This window comes from Bos mutus, chromosome 13, assembly GCF_027580195.1.
Source record: "Bos mutus isolate GX-2022 chromosome 13, NWIPB_WYAK_1.1, whole genome shotgun sequence".
NCBI lineage: Eukaryota > Metazoa > Chordata > Mammalia > Artiodactyla > Bovidae > Bos > Bos mutus.
The window spans coordinates 13,520,733-13,526,784 of NC_091629.1; the positions used below are offsets into that span (position 1 = coordinate 13,520,733).

Here is a 6,052-nt window from a genome sequence, read left to right on the forward strand (position 1 = left end):
TCAGACTTCTAGCCTCCAGAAGTGTGAAAATACACATCTATTCTAAGACATTCCGTTCACTGTAATTTGTTACAGCACCCCTAAGAAACTAATACAGAAGCTATAGATATTTTTACATATTACACATCTGTATGTAAATCTGTGTAATAAAAGTATTCTACTGCTTTTACAAATGTCTCAAAGGATGACATTTAAAAAAAAATCTCAACTCAGAAAAAAAAGCACGAAATCCAAATCAATGCCCATATTTATTTTTTCCTCAAGTAATTAAACAAATTTAAGGTGGTGGCGGAGGCTAGCTTCCGTTGATTTCCAGTGAATAGTGTTGATGAGTCAGGACCATTTTATCTCTCAGAAAATGCCCTGGAAAGCAAAATCCAAGTGTTGTGTTTACTAAAGTGATACCATATGTCGGTTGATTAACAAGTTGTCAGAATATTAGAAGTTCTTGGCTGATTGCAAAAAGGAGCATCTGTTTGCTGAATCTTTTATCTAGAGTGTGTACAGATATCACCAGGTTTGGCACTTTTCCTGAATATCAGATAGACATTTATGCAGTATTTAGCCTTCAGAGAGTGATACTGATGTACTGCTGGGGATTAAGATATTTATTCTTAGGAAAGCAAATGAAGTGAGGCCAAAGAGATGAAGTATACATGTTAAGACTATTATGCATCATTCATAATTGTTTTACCATTTTATCTCACATCATCTATAACTAATGTTTCCTTGAATGTCACTTGCATAGTAATTTAAGGACAAAATACTAAATCACTTTTAGGACTATTTATTGGTTTATGTATTGATAGAATTGAATAATATGTTTTATTTATAAAGTGACTTACTGTTTAAATGCTTCAGTAAGATTGCTCACAACCTTGTAAGGATGACCTGCAATCGTATCCCCATTTCACAGATAAAGAATTTGCAGCTGAAATAAGGTGAATCAATCCATCTGGCTTGGAAGTGATAGAACCAGGAAGTCTGATCTTTTGAACTCTACCCCTGCGCCCCCTGCAAATTCCATATGTAGAAGCACAGAAGCTGGTTGTGTGTACAGTGACGGGATCTAGTTAGGGTGAAATTCTGAAGTTTTCCTTTGCACCTTTTTACACCCCCAACCTTGATTCAGTCAGCCACCATGTAATGGATGTTGTTCCATTATAATTCCAGCAAATGGGTTCTGTTGAAGGAGAAGAAAAAAAAAAAATTTCCTCTACCCTCTTAAGTTCAATGTATGGGGTCCTGCAAATTTAACAGACAAAAAAACAAATTAAAAGGAAAAAATAAATATAAATTTTATTCATGTTTTACATGCTTGAGAGTTCTCTGAAAAGAAAAACTCAAAGAAGTGGTGAGACTCAGGGACTTACATACCACTTTAACAAAGGCTTTCCTTGTATGGGCTTTGCGAGATGATAAATTATAGGAAGGTGACTAGAAAATATACGCGTGAAACCAATGGAAGATAAGGGTTCTTTTGGTAGGCTTGTTTATGCAAACTCACCTCGGTGCTGTCTCCAGCAGTGAGTTGCTCTCCTCTTCCTAGTATAGGAATGAGGGACCTCCTTCACAAAGGGACGTTTATGCCCTGATTTTAGGTAAAAAAGTGGGAGGCCAGACAGTTTCTCCGTGTCTACTGTTTCTTAATTGCTTTCAGTCCCAAATGCCAAAGTGACATATTTTAGAGAAGCGTGTCCTGATCCCCTTCAATTCCTTTCCACAGCTTATCAAAGCAGACATGAAATAAGTAAGACAGGAAAAAGGGACTCTTCTCACGTTAACTTTCAAAGTCAAACTTATATTTCAGTTGTTTCATTTCCTTTGAAATTTCTCAGCACTCACATTCTTAGAACTAAGTGCTTCCACTTTCCTTTAGACTTGATATTTTTGTTCTATGTTTTTATAACATACATAAAGGCTACCTTATGAAGAAGTCTTTTGGTGTTTTGGGATAAATGTGGCATTTTTTTTTTTTAAGAGTATTTCCTTTTAACTATCCTAAATTTACCCCTTTATTTAAATTACAAGTCAGGTGTTACTTTGGAGGAGTTTCTTCCTGTCATTTTTATTTATTTATTTATTTATTAGATAATTTGTCCAATTCACATAGGTGGCATTGGGGTCTTTTTCTTTCTGTGCTAAGTCTTAGTTGCGGCATTCAGACTCTTAGTTGTGGCATGTAGGATCTAGTGCCCTGACCAGGGATTGAACCCAGGTCCCCTGCACAGGGAGTGCGGATTCTTAGCCACTGAAATACCAGGCAAGTCCTCTACTAGCGTTGTCTAGCTATTTGGGGCTCCGTTATCTGAGGAATTCATCTGACAGTCTGTCATCTAGTCCTTCAGATTTTCAGTGGTTGTTTGAACAGTTACATAAATTGTCTCTTGTTATTAGACTGCTCACATTTTGCTCCCTTGTGTCTCTTTAATCTCAACTCTGCTTTTTTCCCCTTGCTCTCTGTATCTTGGAGTATTGCTTTCCAAAGCTGTGAGCCAAGGACAGCCTGCATCAAAGTCCCCTGAGTCACTGTTGAAAAGGTAGATTTGGGGACTGATCATGGATCAGCCAATTCGCTTCCTGGCAATTTTTCTGCACGGGGAAGGTTATGAATCACTAACCTAGACAGCACATCACTTATTCATATATGCATTCAACCACTATTTAAGCAGAAATTAGATGCTAGGTACCTGGGATACGGGTTTCTTAGGAGATAACAGTGGTAAAGAACCCACCTGCCAGTGCAGAAGACGTGGCTTCAGTCCTGTGTCGGAAAGATCCCTGGGGGGAGGAAATGGAAACCCACTCCATGGAAAGCCTATGGACAGAGGAGCTGGTGAGCTACAGACCGTGGAGTCACAAAGAGTCGGACATGACTGAGCAACTGAGCAAGTTGGAATTTCTAACCTAGTTTGAGAAACAGACAGTGAACAGAGACTTAACCATATGATGTGAGTTATAAAGGGGAGATGTAAAGAGTTGTGGGAATACCTAAGAGGGGACCTGATCTGGCAGGGGCAGGGGGCAAGGACTACTTACTGAGGATGTAGAGTGAGATCTGAAGGAGGAGCAGGATCTGGCTTGCAGAGGGTGGAAGCAGGAGAGGGGCAGAAGGAAAGCACAGCGAAAGCTCTGAGATTAGTTCCTCTTTGGAGGGGCAGGGAGCATCATGACTTGTGTCCTCAGGCAGGAAAGCGAGAGTGACAGGAGGAACAGCTGGAGACAGACCAAGTGGCCAGATCGTGCGAGACCTTGAGGCTGAGCACTTTGGAACTTATCCCAAGGGCGGCTGGAAGCAGTCAGGGATCAGTTTTGTCTTTCAGATCATTTGGAGTCTGGATGGAGCAAGAGCGTATCTGCAGGGGCTCAGTGGGAAAGTTTTGCAAATGTCTAAGACAGGGAAGATGATGGGTTTGTCCAGGGTGGTGCCTGGAAAATCCCATGGACCGAGGAGCCTGGTGGGCTACAGTATAGGGTCACTAAGAGTCAGACATGACTGAGCGACTTCACTTTCACTTTTCACTTTCATGCATTGGAGAAGGAAATGGCAACCCACTCCAGTGTTCTTGCCTGGAGAATCCCAGGGACGGGGGGAGCCTGGTGGGCTGCCGTCTCTGGGGTCGCACAGAGTCGGACACGACTGAGGTGACTTAGCAGCAGCAGCAGCAAGACAGAAAAGATGATGGGTTTGTCCAGGGTGGTAGTGGTAGGGTGTATTCAAATGCTACTTAGGAGATGGATAAGGTGGGATTTGCTTATTCATAGTATTTTGGGGTTAATGGGGTGAAAGAAAGGGAACTATAAGGGATGTCTTTCATTTTTGTTTTGGTAACAGTAGTTGAAGTCATGTAACACTGAGAGACGGAAGGGCATGAGGGTACAATTACCAAGTTCAGTTGCAGGTATACAGATTTTGAAATACCTCTGAAATAATCAGGTGACCCCCATCATGTACTTTTTCATAGTTCTTATGGAAGAAGTGGAATTTAAATGGGCTTTGAGAGAATGGTGGAAATAATTAGCACCAACGGGGATCCGGTTAGAAGACCATAAGTATGTTTTTGCATCAAAGGGGTTTCTTTGTGTCTTTTTTCTTACTTGGTATTTGGTGTTCAGCTGAGTTCTATATTTTTTCAATTCGTCTTCAAAAGTGACTCATTTCTCTAAGGAGATTATGATGGCTTTGTTCATTTTAATTTTGTTTCATTTAAGAAGTGGTTTGGAGTCAGTAGGACTCTTTGGCTATATTTGTTTGTTCCTTTGATGGAGGACACGCTTAATAAAGGTGGGCGTGTTCTTTCAAGTTAACCTGTAAATAAAACCTATATTTTTCTTAACTTGACATATTAACCAGTTACAGATGAGCTCAAATATACTGGAAGATATGATAGAACTTCCATGAAGAGAACAAATAAAAACAAGGACTCTGTCATTTTGTACCAACATCATGGTTCTGCTGGAGAAAATTCAGGTCCAGTGACAGATGTTAAGAGACTATTTGCAAGAATGAGTTGGTCTTTAATGGCCGTGTCCTTTAGTGTGCAGTACTTTACATTTGATGAGTATTCACATATAGCCTAAGAGAGGACAATGGAAGGCTGTGGATTCTCCTTTTACACTCTGACTTTCCTTCCCTTTTTCTGTTCATCATCTGTTCTCATTTATCTTCACAAAGAGAATATGGAATAAAGAAGCAATGGGGCTAAATTACTCTCTGTGTCTTAAAAATAATTACCCTCAGATCATTATTCTCTCAGTTTCAAAAATTACACGAAAAGCTTTAAACTATGCATGTAAAAATAGGTCATTTGGTTGGTTCTGCATTCCTGGATGAGAAACGTCCCCACACAATTCCTGTGCCATTCTCATCTCGCCTCTATTTGGTTATTCTTAGCGACAGGGAGCTCCCCCTCTATTTTAGGAATCAACCAACTTTGTTACTAAATCCAATTAGACAGAATATCTTTCCTCTAATGATTCAAAATGAACTCACTTGCTGACAGTGGTTCTGCACCTCACAGCAACACAGAAGAAATCTATTCTATATTCCCCGTGACAACCTTTCAAATGTGTTAAGACAACTACGGTGTCTCCACCAGCCTTCTCTGCAAACAAAATAGCTCCAGTTCCCTCAAATGCATTTCTTACAAGGCTCAGTTTCTACATCGTTCACCATCTTTATAACAACATGTCTCCTCTGGGCCCTCTCCAAGGACGATCACTCCCTTCTAAATGACAGCCACCCTGACCAGGGTGGTGTCTGCTGGGACAGCTGCCCCTTACTTGTTCTAGTGTTTATGTTTAACGACAAACTCTTTCGTTTGAAACAGAGGACAGTGAGTGGAGACCCAGGGCTGCACGGGGTGTCTGTTGATTTTAGAACTCGGAGGCATTCGACGGTAGGTGGAACATTTATGTTTGGTTTATAACAGAGTGGTTTTTCATTTGTGGGACTTGAAATGTGCTGATGAATTCCGGTGGAATGACTCGGTAATAAATGGGAGGAGTTTTAAATTCCATCAGAGTAAAATGGGAAGATATTTCCCTTTTTCACTTTTTATGTGGCAGTTGTACCTTAATCTGCTTTTAGGCACAGCTGTTATAACAGATGTGGTTTTAGATGCTATCTTCCTTTTTTTTTTTTTTTTAGTATACCTAGCAAAATCCTTTTCATGAAGAGCTGTTTATGAAAGCCCAGATCTTTTTTCTAATGCAAATAAGCTCCCATTTGTATAGTATATTCAGACTGTCACCCACACTGACTAAGCACCTTCCAAGGACACAGTCTGCTAGTTCTCTGTCATGGAGGCCTCGTATGGAACCAGTGCTCCTTCCTGGCTTCCAGAAACATTCAATATCCTGACTGCCGTCAGGGAAAGGTTTCCAGCCAATTGGGAGGTCACTGGCCAGAAGAGTAGGTTTGATGGAAACAGAAAAATTGGCCACATAGCTGGGAGTATTAGACTCAGAGCCAGGAGCAATGTAACATTGTACTTTTTCCTAATTAGCCTCATTTCTATTTGGGACCCCCAACCCCACAGACAGTTATTTA

At 40.6% G+C, this 6,052-nt stretch overlaps 1 long non-coding RNA gene across 1 annotated transcript; it reads right to left on the reverse strand.

Moving 5' to 3' along the window:
- Window positions 1–233: 233 nt before the first annotated feature.
- Window positions 234–3,174, reverse strand: LOC138990504 (uncharacterized). Its single transcript, XR_011466645.1, has 3 exons — window positions 3,040–3,174; window positions 2,736–2,818; window positions 234–363 (listed from the first exon to the last, which is right to left on the reverse strand). It is a non-coding gene; the product is annotated as an uncharacterized lncRNA (long non-coding RNA).
- Window positions 3,175–6,052: the final 2,878 nt, after the last annotated feature.